The 20,006-nt window shown below is 41.9% G+C and overlaps 1 protein-coding gene across 1 annotated transcript in view; it reads right to left on the bottom strand.

Moving 5' to 3' along the window:
- ROBO2 (roundabout guidance receptor 2) overlaps nt 1–20,006 on the bottom strand; it is a 1,315,320-nt gene that overhangs the window by 881,540 nt on the left and 413,774 nt on the right. The gene's annotated exons all lie outside the window — the stretch shown is intronic.

The raw sequence follows: 20,006 nt of genomic DNA, 5'->3' as shown, positions 1-20,006 counted from the left end.
AGCTATCTGTAGGAAAATACATTTTCTCTTGGCATTTTTTTATCTTCAGTAAAACATTGTCTTTCTTCTTGCCACCTAATGTGGTAACAAAACTGCTTATGAAGTTCAGAAAAATGAAACATCATCCTCTGTCATCCTCATACTAGGGGCTAAACATAGCATCATTAAAAATAATTGCTACATCTGTATTGAAAATATGTTATCCCAGCTGCATATGTCATCCCCTTGAGCCTGTAAGGTAAATTTTGGTACAAGATGGCCTTTAAATTGATCAGAATGATTCATTAATTTGTATAGCTCAAAAATAACACCTATGATGTTGTATATGTTTCACAGATACAATTCTGAAGTTCTCATATTCCAGATATACATATTTTGAGGACAAAATACGGAGAGGTAAATGATAAGAAGAGTGATGGGGGCTAAGGTAAAGATGTGCACATTACATTGTCATCTATATGTCTTGTGCCTAACTATAACTATTTCCATAATCATAACAATTATTTTGGTTGTTTCTGACCTAAACAACCCTTGGGTCATGTATTGACCATGCATTACATCCACAGCCAACAGAGCTGTGCTCATATACTGAATGGACAGGATGGAGCATGTGGTCATGAGAGGCACGTGAACGGAATGAGTATACTGTTTCATGTGGCTACTACTAATAAAAGCTTTAGGCATTTCAAAAGTTCATCAGTTCAATGTCTGTTAATAATTTGTTAGCTATGAGAAAAATAATTACATTGTTTTTAGTCACATACTCTCTTTGTGACCCATGGCACTGAGTTCACTAATATGCAGGGCCGAAACTAGGGGGGAGGTGGGGTGGGCACACGCCCCGGGTGACACATCTCTCCGCCAGTGGTTCTGTCATCCCCACCCACACTGGGAAGCGCTGCTCTAAGGGTATCACTACCGCCCAATCAAGTGTGCACTAGCACTGAATCACTCTGCTCCTCCCGCCTGCCAGAGCTATAGAAAGGCATTCCAGAGTGACGTTTCAGCAAGCATGGAAGAGCCTTTGTGGAATTGGAAGGCATTTATTAGGACAAGGAGAGGGGTTTGTGTGCAGAAAGCCCTGGACTAGGAAGTTGGGTTTAGTATGGCAAAAGATTGGGGGGCCTGGGGGGTTCAGAGAAGGCTTTGGACAAGGGGGAGGGGACAGAGGAGGCCCTGGACTGAGGGGGGTTCAGAGGGGGTCCTGGGCTGGGAGTGGTGCAGAGGAGGCTCTGGACTAGGGGAGTGCAGAGGAGGCCCTGGGCCGAGGGGGGTGCAGAGGATGTCCTGGACTGGGGCATTCAGAAGAGGCCCTGGACTGGGGGTTAAAATGGGGGCCTTGGGCTGATGCAGAGGAGACACAGGGCTGGGGGGTGCAGAGGAGGCCCTGGACTGAGGGGGTGCAGCAAAGATCCTGACCTGGGAGGTACAGAGGAGCAAATAGCAAACAACATTTCCATGAAAGAATAGCCTGGCTGCTGTGGCTCCCAATGGACTTCACAGAGAAGACCTCAGAGAAATGGATACAGATGGGCAAGGATGAGGCAAGGATGAGGTACAGTTATATATTAAAATATACCTAAACCTAATCATTAAAATTGCATTCCCATATCTGCTTTCAGATGTTAATTGGCTATCATTTAAAAAAAATATATTTTGAACCTTTTTAATAAAGTGTGGGACATTTTCATTTATTTTTTAAATAATACTTACCTAAGTAGATTCCAATGCTGCATCTGTCCCCCACTGGCTAAAAGACTGGGAACCGAGTGATCAAAGACCACTTACCACTCAATTCTCAAGGCTCCCTGAGCACAGAGCTGGTGACTGTCAGTCATGCTCTGCACCCCCAACACTCACTGGGGCACTGGGCTTTGACGAGGGCGGGAGAGGCTGGCTCAGGCTCTCATCGGCTCAGAGAGAGGTTGAGCCGGGTCCGGGGCCAGGTATATGGGTGGATCCCAGCCATATGGTAGCGATATTTCCCCAGCCCTGGACCGGCTCTGTGACGTCAGCCGTCACCTTCAGCCTGCTGTCTGCTGAAAACGGGTCACAGGAGTGCAAAATGAACTCAGAATGAGCTGCACTCCTGTGATTCACAGGAGAAGTACAGCCAAATGAGCTTTGAGTGAATTTCTCCTTTAAAATCTCTAGTTTTTACTAAAATAATGTCTGGTGATCCAGCTATGAAAGCCCCTATTTGAGCACTCCCTGCTCCTTCATTGTCACGCTGGGGTTGATTTACTAAAAGTGGTGAGTGCAAAATCTGGTGCAGCTCTGCATAGAAACCAATGAGCTTCCATGCTTTTTTTTTTGTCAAAGGTTAATTGAAGAAGCTGAAGTTAGAAGCTGATTGGCTACCATGCAAAGCTGCACCAGATTTTGAACTCCCTAGTTTTAGTAGATCAGCCGCGCTGTCACATGCACCCCACAAGTGGCTGTAGCACAACCCATTGTGCAGGCACTGGTCAGTGGTCACCATCACTGAGCTGGCTCAGAGCAATGATATTCAGCTGATTCTGGAGCAAGAGCATGTAGACAGAAGATGCTTTATTAGGCTGCAGTAAGATGCAAATCACCAAACAAACTGATTGTTAGGATAACAGCTGCCTTGCATACTCATATAAGTTAATTATCTGGGGAAGCAATAAAAAAAAGGTGAAAACAGTATTTTATAGAAAAAAAGGAAAAACAATTATTTGTGATAAACTCTGTAAGCAGACATTTTTCATGAAGAGCACTTTCACTTTCCAAACTTCAAGACAGAGGACATCTTTGAATGCTAGGGACACTTACAGCAATAACAGGGCATACTGTATTTATCTCGTTAGGCTGGGTCAGGTCTAAAAGCAAATATTGAAGTTTGTAATAAAATTCACTCCAACAACATAAATTATAATCTATCCTGATGTTGCTTTAAAAGAAACAAATATTATAATGAAAATATCTCAGTTAATTCAGGTATTACTTTCTAGGTCTGTAATATACGGTAATCATAAAACAGGATACAATATCAGTGGAAAATGACAAAATGACAAATATTTTTCCAGCTTTTTTCTGTTTGAGGCACAACAAGGTCAGTCATGCCATAAAATGTAAATAATTTCAATTATATTCTTTTCTGCAGAACTCCATAAATAAAATCTATCCTTTTGTTCCACAATCGTAAAAGCAATAAACAAATTGACATTAAACTTAACTTAGCAGAGCATATTGGAAATTGTATGTAATGGAATTTATTTCTTTATGGATCATTATATATTGGCCACGGTGATTATAAAACAAGAATCGTAAAAAGCCGGTAAACCATTACAATTTCTATTTGCCTTTTTATAATTATGAATTCAAAAAGAAATATGAGTCATACATAAATGTCATCCTTGGTCTTTTTTTTTATAGAGTTAATATAAATGTCCTCTTGATACATTTCTTAAAGTAAAACTCCACATTTTAACTTAATTTATATAATCATACTCCAACATTTTTTTCAATTCACTTTAAACACTAAAAGGATGGCCATTAGCAATTATCACCATACCTTTTTAATATATTGTGTGAAAACTCTAGATATGATAGTGGGACTAGCATCCAATATGCTTTTTCATGTTAGGAGAATGCATGCTTAGTAATGTGTAGTAATGTGTACTTAAATACTATTATTTACTATACTATACTTTACTATTAAAGTACTCATTAGCTCTCAAAGGGATCTAAAAGGAATACTCTTAACAAAGTGGTTGCTTTACTAGAGACAGATAGGATGTGTACTGCGCAAGGAAAATTTCACTTTGCAAGAGACTTTTCCCCTTCAGCTTAGAGCCCTTTCATGCTGCCAGCGCCGGTGCATCGGTGGTAAATCACTTTAGAGGGGCTTTATTGTTGTTTTTGCAGTGCTTTTTTGGTGCTAGTGGGGCACTTTTAACCCCGCTGGCAGACGAATAAAGGGTTAAAAGTGCCCACAAAGCGCCGCTATCGAGGCACTTTGCAGGCGGCGCTGCCCATTGATTTCAATGGGCAGGGGGCGCTTTAGCAGCATTGTATACACCTTTAAAGAAGCTGCTTGCAGGACTTTTTTGACATCCTGCCAGAGCAGTGTCCAGTGTTAAAGAACTCAGGCTTTCACAATGGGGTTGCAGATGAGGCTTTTTTCAGGCACTTTACAGTCGCTATTTTAGCTCTAAAGCTCCTGAAAAACGCCTCCAGTGTGAAAGGGGTCTTAGTGATGGGAAAGGTGCGTCTTTTGCTTACATGCTTTGTACTAACAAGTGTCCATCTTTGTCGTTCCAGAAATTTGAGAGGTGCGGCTATAGAAACAATCATGTGCAGATCTCTAGTATGCACTGAACAGAAAGCCAGCTTGCACGGATTGAGAATTTTGGGCAAATACTGATGCTGGGATTTAATGTGATTCTAATATGCCACAATTCTAATGAGCTTCTAAACTCAATTTGTGTTTTTTTTTTGTTAAAATGCATTGCAATCTTGTGAAAAAGCAGATTAAACCCAAGAGTTTATTATGTCAGCGGGAGGCTCTAAGTGCTGTACACAACATAGCCAAATTATCCCAAGAAATAGCCTTTCACCTGCGTAATTCATTCCTTGTCCTGGTAGGCATGTATTCAGTCTGGCATTGTGCATTTCAACAAATACATCCATTACTTTATGCTACTGGAGGGGGAATTCAATGAAAAGGCGCTCATTTTCATTTGTGCCTCTGGAAATACCTCAATTAATGTATTAGTCCATTTGAAGTTGCTGGATCTGATGTGCAGATTGGAATATGAGCTGTGTTTGTATGTTCCATAGATCATGATTAGCATAATGCCATTACAGATGCTGATAAAAAACCTTAGACAAGAAAGTATTTTGAAATATTGATGTTGCTGATGATTACTGTTGTAAGAAAAATGTAATTTTAGTTGACTTTGTATACAATTTATTTTGGGCAAAAATACAAAAGAAACTCTTATCCTTTAGATGTTGGAGGTTCACACTAGATCAGATTATCTCAACCAGTGTTCCATGCAACCCTTGGGTACCTTCAGAGGTTAATAGGGCTTTGTTCAGCAGTGATGGACAGATCTCTTGCCTGGTGGCACCCACAAAGTATTGACATCAACACCAGTCACTTTTTCCACTGACCACCAGTGCAAGAAAGCCTTCCTCTTGCTGATCACTAAAATGATGCGGCTAATGTACAATGAGCTATAATATTTTTAGTTCCTGAGACCTGAATAATATTTCAAGGGTTCCTCCAAGTTAAAAAGGTTGGGAAGAGTTGCACTAGACATTGGGGTTGATTTACTAAAACTGGAAAGAGCAAAATTTGGTGGCCCTGTGCGTGATAGTCAATCAGCTTCTAACTTAAGCTTGTTCAATTAAGCTTTCACAGAAAAATAGAAGCTGATTGGTTTCTATGCAAAGCTGCACCAGATTTTGCACTTTCCAGTTTTAGTAAATTAACCCCTGTGTCTATGTCTGTGAAGGTTTTCATTTATCCAGGTCATGGTACAGCTAGTGGTAATCAATTCAACTGGACTTTTCACCGTCCCCCAAGTGGCTTCCTCAGTATTAATATGTGTCAGCAACAGACCTTAACATTTATAGCCACAAGGGTAACTATGCTGCATGAACCCCTTTACGCCAACGTAACACAATTATGTGGCCCCACTGAAATGGGCTTTTTTCTGTGGGGCCGCATATTTACGTATTTCCTTTTGTGCTCCCTTTTGTGCTGGCCTATGCACTCAACATTACCACACCTTCTTGGATTTGTATTCTCTGCTGTACAGCTTGGAACTTCTAATCCACACAAACGTGTTTTATCATGTGAGTAGAACCTGTGCTGTGCATCTATATTGAAGTTTTTTAGCCAATGTGGTTTCCTTGGCTTTGATTCTATGTGACTATTCGGTAATATATTGTTATCACTGATCCTGCTTACCCCGAAGAGTGTCTTTAACATTACAGAACAAATCCAGGTGATTGTGAATAATTACTACTATGATATGGAATAAAAATAAAATCTTAACAGAGATATCTCGTCTGTAGATAGCATTTTATTCCAGTATGTGGTCCAGTGTAGTATTCCAGTGAATACTTCACTATTACATTCCAGTTTGTGAAACTCTATTTTTAAAGCTGTCCGTAGAAAACAATTGTACAACTCTGATGCCTTTCATCATTCAATGATGTGCAAGCAAAAAACAATTATTTTTATTTTACTTTAACATGAGTGGGGATTCTTCGCAAAGTGAATTTTCACACAGTAAGATAAGGGTAAATTGCCTTGCAAAGTAAACAGCCTATTTACCTTTGGTAAATAACCACTCCATCTCTTTTTTAAAAACCTGAAATAAAAGCCTTCCAGTTAACATTACCTGTCCGCTGCTTGTGACCTGAGACATTGGTGAGCTGAAGAAAAGATTTTTTGAATCTGGCACACTTCTAATGCCTTGTACACATGGTCAGACATTCCAACCACAAAATCTGTCTGATTTCTTCTGATGGATTTTGTCCTAAACTGGTGTTGCAAAAAAAACGGTCGGACAAAGTCGTTCAGAATGTGATGACGTTCGTTCGTTACGATGGGACTGCATTGAGGCTAGTAGCCAATAGCTTTGGTCTCGTAATTTTATCTGAGCATGCGTGGCACTTTGTCCGATTGGAATTCTCTACAAATGATTGGAAAAAGTCCAATCTGATTAATTTTGTCAGACAGTATGAGATCCTGCTCTCAAATTTTCTCAGTCTAAATTTCTGACAGAAAAAGTCAGATACAGCCCACACACGAATAGTTTTTCTGACAATATAATCCGATCACACCTCCGATCGGCATTATAGTCTCATCCCCTGTGCTGGGGTTCTTACCCTCGCTGTCCTCTGTCCTACAGTGACATAGGGTTTTGGCATAGGAAGCCTCAGAGCTCAGCAGAGGACACTGGGAAGGGTAAAATGCAAACTATTTCTGAGCAAACGTGAAGTTTGTTGGTGTGGGCAGCAGGGCAGGTAAGTATTAATCGCTCACCTTGCAGGTAGGGATTTCTTTCATGATTTTAAAATAGCATCAAAGTAGTTTTAAAGCAATAAATCAGAATGGCAATATTTTTTCATTAGTTGACATTTAGGATTTCAAAATAAGACAGGTTCCATTAAAATGGGAATGAAATGGAATATACTATGTTTTTAAATCATACAAAACTACGATTTTGTCTAATATATTTTGTTAAATAAAAGGAAATAGATGAATAGTCCAATGGAACTTAATTTGGTAAACATATTAACTAATTAATAATAGTCTTAAAAAATCGATTTCATTACTGGCCTGAGATATTATACCATAAACCACAGCGCAAAGAGTACCAAATTATGAATCTCTTCCCGACCAGCTCCTGTATATATATATATATATATATATATATATATATATATATATATACATCTGCAGAATGGCTCTGCTGCACAAATTGCTGTGTATATACTGCTTTAAGAGCCATAGCAGACACGCTGCACAGCTGTGGACCCAATGCATGTGGCCGGCGGCATGAGAGCAGGAACGGGGATTTGTGTGTGTGAACATACAAATCCCTGTCCTATCAGTGGAGGAGAAAAAGATTGTGTGTCCCTACCAAGAAGATACAACGATATGTCCCCTGCCCCAGTCAGTCCAATCCCCTCACAGTTTGAACACACCTAGGGAACACACATTTAACCCCTTGATTGCCCCCTAGTGTTAACCCCTCCCCTACAATGACATTTATACCGTAATCAGTGGCTATTTTTAGCTCTGATTGCTATATAAATGTCAATGGTCCCAAAAAAGTCAAATGTGTCCGATCTGTCCACTGCAATGTCTCAGTCCCAATAAAAATCACTATTCGCTGCCATTACTAGTAAAAAAGAAAAAAAAATGCTGCCATCAATCTAAACCCATATTTTGTAGACACTATAGCTTTTGTGCAAACCACTCAATATACTGTACGCTTGTTGCAATTTTTTATCAAAAATATGGAGAAGAATACATATTGGCCTAAACTGATGAAGACATTTTTTTTATTTTTTTTTACATTTTGGATATTTATTATCACAAAAAGTAAAAAATATAGTTTTTTTTTCAAAATTGGCGCTATTCTTTTGTTTATAGCGCAAAAAATAAAAACCGCTGTGGTGATCAAATACCACCAAAAGAAGGCTCAATTTGTGGGAAAAAAAAGGATGTACCGGTATTTTTTATTTGGGTACCATGTCACACAACTGTGTAATTGTCAGTTAAAACGATGCAGTGCCATATTGCAAAAAATGGCCTGGTCAGGAAGGGGGTAAATTCTTCCGGGGTGAAGTGGTTAAAGTGAAAATGCTGTGCATACATCATAAACGTTTAATATCTAAGCAAACAAATCATAAAAAGTTAAATGTTAACTGAAAAGCAGGTAGCTAGTGAAAGGCCATATTTGGACTCAGAACAGTCCCCAAAAAAATTTCTTCCAAAGTTGCTCCTGTGAACAAATAATCTAAAGTGCTGTAGTGCTCTAAAAATATCACACAGTGATCTGTGCTCCACACACCCCTTTGTGCTTTAACTAACCAGATGGTATAGACCCCTTAGCTGTACTGTATGTGGAGCTATCAGGTTTAGGCTGGGGAGTGGGGAGATGTCACTTCCTCTATATCGTCCTATGTAATTACCACTCATGCATTAAGGAGAGAGGATCCATATAGTATAGTACGTTCTTGTTTATTATAGTAAAAGATTAAAAACACACTTACAATATTCCAGTTACTTCTGCTTTGTACAATCATCCTTTAAGCAGGGCAGTCAGGTCCCTCCAGGAACTGGCTTGGTTCTTACAATCTCATGTGCGTTTCACCGCTCACCGGATGGGACGTCACTGTGGAACTGGAATCTGCATCAACGCTTTTTGCCCCTCACACAGGGCGTTATCAAGAACGTACTATACTATATGGATTCTCTTTCCTTAATTCACGAGTGGTAAGGTTATTTTTACTACAGTAAAGAAGTGTCCCTTTAATGGTCCATGATGGTCATATTGAAAGAATGATGTATAGATCCAGGCATAGTCAAAGGATATGCAAGCATAGCAAAGAAAGTTATCTGCACTAGAAATAAAGTAGAGCAAGAATGGGGAATGTGCAGGTATTCCAGTATCAGTTTCCCCAGATGTTTCCTCAGTATTGAAAGCTGGTAGTACATTTAAATTACAAAAATCCTGATCTGTACATAAGACCTGTATATGGAATGGATTGACCCCCCAACAACAGCTCCCTAAGTCATGTACTTGCTGTACGGCTTTCTGGTGGTCACACACAACAAAAGGATACTTTTTTCTATGTGTTCACAAAATAAACTCCATTCATTCCTATGAAGATATTGTTGGGAAGCAACTTAGATAGCCTTTCCATGGGAGTCAATATGGGTTATTTTGTAGAAACTTGAAAGACTGGTTGTAGCTCCTGATGGGTATCATTGTGAAGATCTCAGACGAAAAAGGTTAGGTATATGAACTTAAAGCTGAACTCCAGACAATGTTATTGGTCTCATATTGAGTGGAGAAGTAACTTAAGTAACATAAGCCTGTGTTAGCTTTTTATTGATATTAATGACCACATTAAGGAGATGCCCCTCACTTTTTTTGAGGACAGGAAATGAGGAAACAGGGATTACTGGGAAAAGAAAGTACAGGGGACAATAAAAACCTCACAGGTTCTAACCATTCCCCATATTTTGCCTGGCATGTCTTCTCTCAAGAGATTTCCCATCACATATCTGATTACCTGGCACAAGAGTGAAGGGGAAGGGGAAGGAAAAGCTCCCTGAAGGGCAGGCAGAAGTAAAAACCTAATTCAGGTTCTGACCATTACCACTCACTTCCCAACGTAAAAAAAAAATGGTTGGCTTAACAAATTATTCTAAAATTTATTTTGCAATAACTCAAATAGATATTGAACGAACATCATCACGTTGACTTTGTCCGACCGTATGTATGCAACACCAGTTTAGGACAAAATCCATCACAAAAAATCAGACATATTTTGTGGTCGAAATCTGAAAATGTATTGTAGTTTCCCTTTAAAATTTATTTTTTTCCTACTATATTCTGAGGTATACGTAAAGCTCAGAATAGCTGAAAGGTAAATCGACAAGCCAGCATATTTTTCATAAAATGCAAAAACACAATTTGTCATTGTAGAGTGCCGCATCCTTGACATTAGTTAAGAAAAGCTTTGAAATATGATAATATGAAGCTGAAGTATTTTATTTCTTTCAAGTCTGTTGCGAACAAGCAGCACAGATTTGATTCAAAGTCGAAGAAAAATAAACTCAGAGCCAAGTTAGCGCACGGTTGCGTTCCACAATTTCCATGGTTTGGGGATTTACACAGGACAGGTACTTAAAATAACCATGTACAGCAGAATTTGAATTAAAAGCGCCAACAACAAAGAGGTAACTTTTACCTCCAGCAACTCCAATTTAATTGAAAAATAACCACTTGCATGGAGAGACAAGTCAAAACAATCGCCTTGAAATTAGCATGTCATACATGCTCCAGAATAAACTGCTTACAGCAACACAAAACGGATTGGGAGAGAACAAGCTGTTTTGGTGAAAGCTTACATTTCCAAGCTCTTAGATGGAGAGTCACGCTGTGATAAATGGCCGTGGTTGCACATTTTTGATCAGGCATGGAGGAAATGGAATGAAGTACTTTCTGTGAAGATACAATAAGCTAGAGATTACTGGGCCTTATGTATAAAAGCATGAGCAAAGAAAGAGGTTATGGATGATTAATGAATACTGTATCAGGCAAACAAAATGAAGCTGTTACTCTTAGTAACCAAGCAGACATAAAAATCGTTATATGCAAACATTCTGTTCTCAGATCTCCATGACATAGAGAATCTTTCAACGACTGGAAGTGTCCCTGCCCTGTTAACTCTGTTAGGAAGACGTTGTCACAAAGAAGCAACCCTTTCTGACATATATGCAAGTTCAGGTGACATAAATATGCTGATTTAACCCCCCATCCTCATTATTGCCAAGCCCCACATCATTTCATCGCAGTGTTGTTGCATGTGCAAAATACTGCTTTAATATACAGTATATTGGTCACTAGTATACCTCTACCTTACTGTGGCAATGAGTTCACAGGAGTGAAGTGGAAATCCCTTCCTATTACCCATTTTGGCTTTTGTGGTGGTAAATAAAACTATAAACCTTGGTGAATAATACATTTACTGATCGAAGGTCAAGATTGAGGAGTGAGGGGCAAATACTTTTGGATAGAGCATATGCTTGCATAATATGATGGCTGCATTTGATCTGGTAAAGGGTTCATAAGACTCAACAGTTCATGAAGCAGATTGGCCTGAAGGGTATCAGTCCCAGTTTGAGCAAATTAATCCAATTATCCCTTACAATAACTAAGGCATGCATGGGTTCTACAGGCCCACTACAAGACAACCCTTCTATATTCAAAAGCTCCTACATGTTGTCCAAAGCAGTCAATCACCAGATTTATTTCTCATTTTAATCTACACTTTTCTAGAAAATGATACATCTCAAAATGTAATGTATACTATGGCTTTTCTAAACTTTAGTGGTAAGAAAAGATTACTCCGAAGTATGAAAAGACCACTCAGAAACATAAAACAAGCCTTTTTCTACATTGGCCAGACCAGCCCACTGGCTGTTGTGTCAAGCAGCCAAAATTACCTCAAGATGCTTATTATGGTGCAGTAATCCTTGGGAGATGGGTGGCCTGGCACATGTGTAACTTTTTTTTTACTCTTTGCCAAACTAAAAAAGATGTGTCTGTGTTTCCACTTTAAGTAAACATCACTTAAAGGAACTTGATCAGACCTAAATCATTTAGGTAAGCAACAACACTGCCAAAGTGCATGGACCAGTTTTAGTATCTAAATCAATTCATGTCTCCCTTTCAAGTTGTATCCTTGGTCCTGTTTCTATAAATAGAGTCTCAACTTCTGCCCGAGCTGAGACAAAACCCCATCCTTTCAATTGCAAAGGTCCACATCTGTCAGTCAACTGTCAAGAGGCAAATTTGTTAACGTACAGTCAAGGCTTTAGTATTTCTTGGTTATATTAGAGATGTGGGGCCTGTTAACATTTTGTCTGAACTTGGGTAGAAGTCAAGGGCCCAAGAGACTTCCAAAGAGAATACAAGCACTACAAGGTCCTGGAACTTCAGCACTGTTATAACTTTAGAATTGTTTTATGCTGGGTCAGGTTCACTCTAACAATCCATGGCACAGTTGGTATTTTAATTAACTGCATTCATTTTGAATAGCACAGGTCATGCTACATGGTTGAAGCATTCAGGCAATTAAAGCCCATCCCTAGATGACAAGCTTTACATTATATGTGAGGAACTTCTTTATTTGGATGTTGCAGTTCATTACCTCTCACATGAAAAAGCTTGGGCTGGGCTTTTCATGCCTCATACATGGCTCTGACAGCATGTTGCACATTCTTATGTTATTTTGAAGTGCATTAAGTGTCAGAGCAGTTCTTAGATCTCAGCGAGAGGTTCTTGTAGAATCCTGCAGTTTCCGCATTTATGACACTGATTAACACAATTCACAGTCAGGACTACAGCATCAGCCAGATGCTAATTAGACCTTAGATTTGTTGTTGAGCCTTATTTATTAATACTTATTACTATTTTTTTTATATTTTACTTCTTTTGAAATGGAAGAATATTTTAAAATAATTCACTGTAATATCTGGCAGCCAGCCAGCTCTGTTGATCAAATAGGAAATTACAAAAGTAGAACATACTGTGTCCCTCTGATATTATAGCCTGAGATCCTAATGGGAGTCCATGCTGCTCAATAAATAATGTCAGCTGTATTCTCTCTCCCTCCTGATCTGGGTTCTTTCATGTAAAATACGTGAACTGTCTTCCTATCTGTGTCTGATTAGTGCTGGACAGGGCAAATTAGTGCGGTCATTAACATCTTGCAAAACTAGAAGGGCATTTAGTGATTACTGCAACTGCAGGAAATGAAGACTCATTAAAAAAAACAGCTCTGTTTATATTACATATTAGTGATATTTCTTGTAAGATTTTTTGGTAATTAGCCGGGCATATTTTATCAACAAAGGAAATGATGGAATCAAATAATATCTTAAAATGACAGTTATGTCAGCTTAATTCAGACTATTTCATTTGATATCTTAAAGTGGAACTGCAGCCCAAACATTTTCTTTAGTTATGTATATAGTAAGGAAGAATTTTTATTGATGTATTTATTGCTGTGTGTGTCCCTATTTTGGAGATTTACTTTCTGTCCTTGTAACAAAACAGAATTGTTTGGAGAAAAAAAAAAAATGTACAACTGTCAGCAGTTTTACAGTTGTCTAGAAGAGTGGATGGGAATTGGTCCCACCTATTCCTGGGTGGAAATTTCAAAATTGGCATTTCTTCTCATTTTTACTCCCACTTCTTTTTATGTCTCCCGAACAGGAAGTGAGGGCGAAACTTCTCAATGCAAACACAACAATATAAACCTGATTTATGTTTTAACTCTTTCCAACTAAAAAATAAATAAAAATATTGATGCACTTTAAGCACATTTCATTGTCCTGCTCCTGCATTCCCATTGTATTGGTTATAATATTGAATGTAAAACATAAAAATTTCAGCTGGTATGATCATTACAGCAGAACTTATTATTTTGCTGTTCTTAACTAGAAATAGACAACTTTATGTCAAATGTTTTATCAATGCATTAAACTAACAAAAAATACCACCTCTACAAGGAACAGCCATATTTAGTTGGTCATCATGTATGCATACTCTACTTCCAGCTTTGCATTGCAAAAGGCATTGTAAGAGAAACAGTTCTTTGTTCATGTAAAAAAGGTAAAGAAATTCCAGCTTTTCAAAAAAGTTTCCTTTAAAGAGGAAGTAAACCCAAATGGGTTTACTTCCTCTTTGATTCCCTGCAAAGGTAAAGCATAATGGACTACTATGCATCGCATAGTAGTCCATTATGTGTCACTTACCTGGCACAGGAACCAGTGAAGTCACCGCTGTCCCCTTGTGTATGGAGCATCCATCTTCTTGGTGGGTCTCGCTGCTCCGGCGCTGTCATTCGACGAAGCCGCGATGACGTCACTCCCGCGCATGCGCACGGGAGCCGCCACTTACGGCACATTGGCATTGACAGCGGCGCGCTCAGTGCGCCTGCACGCCACTGTCTACGGTGCATGCGCCGTAGACAGCGGTGCCTGTTTTTTGCCAAATATCTCCTAAACCTACATGGTTTAGGAGATATTTCTTGGACCTACAGGTAAGCATTAATCTAGGCTTATCTATAGGTCAAAGTGGTTTGTAAGGGTTTATAACCACTTTAAGAGCACATTTTGAAAGATAAACTCTAATCCAATGGTATTAGGCCGCGTACACACGGGCGGACTGTTCGCCCAACCTTGTCCGCTGAACAGTGTTTGGGCGGACAGTCCGCTCGTGTGTGGGCTTTCAGCGGACAGTTTCAGCGGACAGTTGGACGGACAAAGTCTTTCGGAAATTCCGAAAAACTGTCCGCTGAAACTGTGTTTGAGCGAACAGTCCGCCCGTGTGTGGGCTTGTCCGCTGTACTTTCGAAATGAGCGGACTGTTCCCGCTCGGAAAGTCCGCCCATTTCGAGCGCGTGTACAGGTAGGCGGGGCCCGCGAAGGAGACGTCGCGGGCTCCGCCGCCTGGAATGGGCTTAAAGGGGAACCCCAACGCCGAAAAAAATCGGCGTGGGGGTTCCCCCCAAGTCCACACCAGACCCTTGTCCGAGCACGCTACCCGGCCAGGAAAGGGGGGCGAGCGAGCGCGCCCCCCCTCCTGAGCCGTACCAGGCCGCGTGCCCTCAACATGGGGGGTGCCTTGGGGAAGGGGGGGCCGCGCGGCCCCCCCACCCCAAAGCACCTTGTCCCCATGTTGATGAGGACAAGGGCCTCTTCCCGACAACCCTGGCCGTTGGTTGTCGGGGTCTGCGGGCGGGGGGCTTATCGGAATCCGGGAGCCCCCTTTAAGAAGGGGGCCCCCGGATACCGGCCCCCCACCCTATGTGAATGAGTATGGGGTACAATGTACCCCTACCCATTCACCTGTGAAATAAAGTACAAATAAAAACACAACACAGGGGGAAAGAATATTTTATTGCACAGCCGGGGGTCTTCCGTCTTCGGGGGTCTTCTCGCCGGACTCCTCCGCTATGTGTGTGTAGCTCTTTTGCCAGCGGAGGAGTCCGGCTTTCTTCCTCCCCGCCGCCGGCCTCTTCTCCCGACTTCGGGGGTCTTGTCCCCCTCTTCGGTTCTTCTGCCGGGCCACCGCGCCTGGTCCGGTGGCCCGGTCTTCTGTCGCCGTCTTCCGTTCTTCTGTCGCCGCCTTCGGTTCTTCTGCCGGGCCACCGCGCCTTCTTGTAGCTCTTTTACAGGCGGTGGCCCGGTCTTCTGTCGCCGTCGCCGCCTTCCGTTCGTGTTCTTCTTCTTGTTCTTCTTGTTCTTCTCCTGGAGATGTTGACTCGACGAGCTCTCCGGCCGGAATGCCGGGGACGCGCTGTGCGGTCACTTATATAGTGACAATGGGGCGGGGTCACATGGTATATGTCACATGGGTTGGTCACATGGGTTGATGTCACATGGGGACTATGACATCGTAAGGGGGCGGGGTCACCATGTGACATCAACCCATGTGACATATACCATGTGACCCCGCCCCATTGTCACTATATAAGTCACAGCGCAGGGCGGCTCTGGCATTCCGGCCGGAGGGAGCGACGTGTCAACATCGCCTGGAGAAGAACAAGAAGAACAAGAAGAAGAACACGAACGGAAGGCGGCGACGGCGACAGAAGACCGGGCCACCGCCTGTAAAAGAGCTACAAGAAGGCGCGGTGGCCCGGCAGAAGAACCGAAGGCGGCGACAGAAGAACGGAAGACGGCGACAGAAGACCGGGCCACCGGACCAGGCGCGGTGGCCCGGCAGAAGAACCGAAGAGGGGGACAAGACCCCCGAAGTCGGGAGAAGAGGCCGGCGGCGGGGAGGAAGAAAGCCGGACTCCTCCGCTGGCAAAAGAGCTACACACACATAGCGGAGGAGTCCGGCGAGAAGACCCCCGAAGACGGAAGACCCCCGGCTGTGCAATAAAATATTTTTTCCCCCTGTGTTGTGTTTTTATTTGTACTTTATTTCACAGGTGAATGGGTAGGGGTACATTGTACCCCATACTCATTCACATAGGGTGGGGGGCCGGTATCCGGGGGCCCCCTTCTTAAAGGGGGCTCCCGGATTCCGATAAGCCCCCCGCCCGCAGACCCCGACAACCAACGGCCAGGGTTGTCGGGAAGAGGCCCTTGTCCTCATCAACATGGGGACAAGGTGCTTTGGGGTGGGGGGGCCGCGCGGCCCCCCCCTTCCCCAAGGCACCCCCCCATGTTGAGGGCACGCGGCCTGGTACGGCTCAGGAGGGGGGGCGCGCTCGCTCGCCCCCCTTTCCTGGCCGGCCGGGTAGCGTGCTCGGACAAGGGTCTGGTGTGGACTTGGGGGGAACCCCCACGCCGATTTTTTTCGGCGTTGGGGTTCCCCTTTAAGCCCATTCCAGGCGGCGGAGCCCGCGACGTCTCCTTCGCGGGCCCCGCCTACCTGTACACGCGCTCGAAATGGGCGGACTTGCCTCCGCCTTACGTGGGCGAGTCCGTTCATTTCAAAAGTTGAGCGAACTGTTTGCCCAACCTTGTTCGTCAAACAGTCCGCTCGTGTGTGGGCAAGTCCGCTCATGCAAATTTTGAGCGGACTGTTTGATGAAACTGTTTGCCGAACAAGGTTGGGCGAACAGTCCTCCCGTGTGTACGCGGCCTTAGGCATCAAGACTTTATTGAGTGAATTGTGGTCAAACTTACTTGCTTGCGACTACTTGCTGGTATCATAATGAGAGAGTAGAAAAGTGCCAATCATTCTATGTGTCAAACTCTAAGCTGATATAAAATTCACAAATTATTGCTGCTTTACATCATTAACTGCGAGCAGTGTATTGCGGGGCATACACCATTAGTTTGTTTTTATTCAGCCCAGTGTGCTGAACGAAAACAACTTGCATAGCACTGTACTAACACAAGTGATGTTAGTGCAGTGATCACCCCCGCTGAGCTATTGTATTTTCACAGGGGGACTGCCCCCCCAGAACATACTGATCAAGAAAGGAAGCCAGTGGCTGTCAGTGCTGAGTAGATACTGGTTTCCAGAAGGCCAATTCCACATGTAGGAAAGGCTGCTGTACACACTATCTGAATGTTGGCCAGTTTCTGTTCAACCAGCAGATACTGATTGATATTTATCCCATGTGTACCAACCTTAAGTACCTGAATTTAACCTTGTATCAGCCTCTTGTACTCCCTGTACAATAGAGATGAAGAGTGAGTGAAAAAAAGCAGCACAAGGAGACTGTAATGGTCATGCGTACTGGGCAAACAAATATCTATGTGTGTAGCAGCCATTTTGTTCATGTCACAAGTCTCCAATGCCATTTTGTCACAAGAAGGAATAATCACAGTGACCTTTCACTCCTCCTTCGTTCAGTTTATACAATGCACAAACTTTTAGCCAATGCCAGACCCTTATCAGAATCTTGAGGGTACAGCGGCAGATCCTCTCACGCCTATTAGCCAAATCCAATTTTCCATCAGGAAACTCTAATACAAATGTGATTCTCAACAGGCCTGAGTATCTTGAGTTGTAACAGACGTCCTGTCGTAAATAGCTCAACCGGGGGAAACGGTCAATTTACATTCCCGATTAACTGGCTATTGCCATTATTCTAAACCTCCAGTATATGTCATAACTCATGAAATAATAACAGCACAGCCATAGTAAGAACATATTTGCCTTCCTCAGTTGATTTGTTGTGTTTCAAGTCCAAATACCCCTATTGTAGATGTTGTAGGGAACCACTCCAAAAAAGAATCCATCAGCATTGATGGTCAGTGGCTGACTGCAAAAATGTCCCAAGCATTGATGGTCAGGGGCTTGCTGCAAAAAACAAAAACAAAAAAAAACTTCAGCATTGATGGTCAGCAGTTGGCTGGAAGCATGACCCCCCCAGCATTGGTAGTCATTGGCTGGCTTTAAAAATACCCCTACCCCCCCCCCCCCCCCCAGCATTGCTGTTCAGTAGTTGGCTGAAACAATAAACTTCTCCATCATTGGTGTTCCGTAGCTGGCTGTAACCCCCCTTCAAGAATGTCATGGTGGTTTAGTAAAGCACTCTGGGGACAAGAAAAAGATTCCACCACTTACCTGCACTCCAGTCCCATATTTTTTTCTTTACACCAGCAATCCTTTCCTTCTGAAACCTGGATGCCTCTTCTGAGTATCATAGAGCCTGCATCAACTGTGATGATTGAGTCGTGAGGCATCCAGTAAAATGCCTGGAAACACAGAACAGTCTGCGTCTCCCTCCTTCTGCCTATTTGATAGGATAGAATAGTCTTCTTAAAGTGCTGGGTGCAGGAATGCAAAACGCATTCCAGTAACCATTAAACTGCTGCCGCTGCATATTGCTCTGGTGCATACCTCCTCACTTTTTGAGATGAAAACAAGGGATGCTTATTAGCAAAAGTATGTAGGCATAGAACACAGCCCCTGCCACGTCCACTTAAAAGAGAATTGTGCAAAAAAAAGATTAGCTACAGTATACCCACAAGTTTATGTGGTATATGTTTGTTTAACCACTACTATTTTTTTCTACTGGCTTTTGAAATCTAAAAATGCAGCCATTTAGAATTTGAATGAAAGGTTTAGCACTGGGAAACACTTTTTGAAGGGAAAAATGTGCATTTTATATACAACTATATATATCAGCCAAAATGAGGGACAAAGGAGTAGGAAAGAGGGACAGAGTGACTCTGTTCCAAATCAGGAACAGTCACTTGAAATCAGAGACAGTTGGGAGCTTTTCTGGTGCACCCTGTAAGTGATAGTGCCAAGGTTTGGTCCATACCCACAATGTGTGCAGTGAGTGCACAGCGGGCCCCTTACCCCTTGGGGCCTGTGTTCACTGCATGCACAGCATGCTCTGCACTGCACACATTATGAATATGCCAATGTATTGAACAAAAAGCTGTTTTTCTTAATCTATCTTTTAACAGGCTATTAATTTTCATTTTGTTATTTTATTGCTGCTTTAAAATAGCCAGTTGGAGCGTAGGAATTCTATAAAATTTAAGCCCTGATTATCAGTAGTACATGCAACATATATATACTTCTATCTAAAATTGGAAGCCACAGAGGGGAGAGGTGAGAAAGCACTTAATCTAGGAGAATTTAAATTGAGTGGATTTAGCAAAATTGCAACATTTGCTTGCTATCATTAGTAGTTTGCTAACCTATTTCCCCGGAATTGCAGTTTAAAGAATGGGCAAGGATGCTCACAAGCTCAAGAGTAGGGCCAGCTGTTCTTTTTCCTCTGTTAGCCTTTGTATGGTTAAGTGGTTGGAAAGTTTCCTTCTGTGTTCATTTGATTTGAAAAGGCAAAACAAGCAGGTAACAAAACAGAAATAATTACCTTATTTTGATACTGCTGAATTCTCCCACCACAAAACAGCTATCTTGAGCGATCTTGATATTCGCTAATTTACTTAATAAGCTTTAATGGACAAGAACAATGATCTCTGATTGAATAGTCTGCTTATTTTGTGTTATTATATTGACTAGGCTGGCAAAATAAGACGCTATGTTACTTTTTCCTCCTTCATTTTGTTAATGCAATTAAAAATTCTAAGCGATATAAATAACAAACAGACTGGACCATTGTGCCAGCAACATTTTTAAGTAATTTCCTCTGATCTGAAAATGCACATAAAAGTCAATAGTGTTTAGAGAAGAGTGATGTTGATATATTAATGCCATTAAGTGGGTCAACACTTCTTTTGTACGAGAGAAGTGATTTTTCTCTGTATCTTAATGGTTTATCTA

The sequence above is a fragment of the Lithobates pipiens genome, unplaced genomic scaffold (assembly GCF_037356315.1).
Source record: "Lithobates pipiens isolate NorthernLeopardFrog02 unplaced genomic scaffold, aLitPip1_a1.2 Scaffold_16, whole genome shotgun sequence".
In the NCBI taxonomy this organism is placed as follows: Eukaryota; Metazoa; Chordata; class Amphibia; order Anura; family Ranidae; genus Lithobates; species Lithobates pipiens.
The sequence above is the reverse complement of the archived record's forward strand: the minus strand, read 5'-3'. Positions and strand labels throughout refer to the sequence as shown.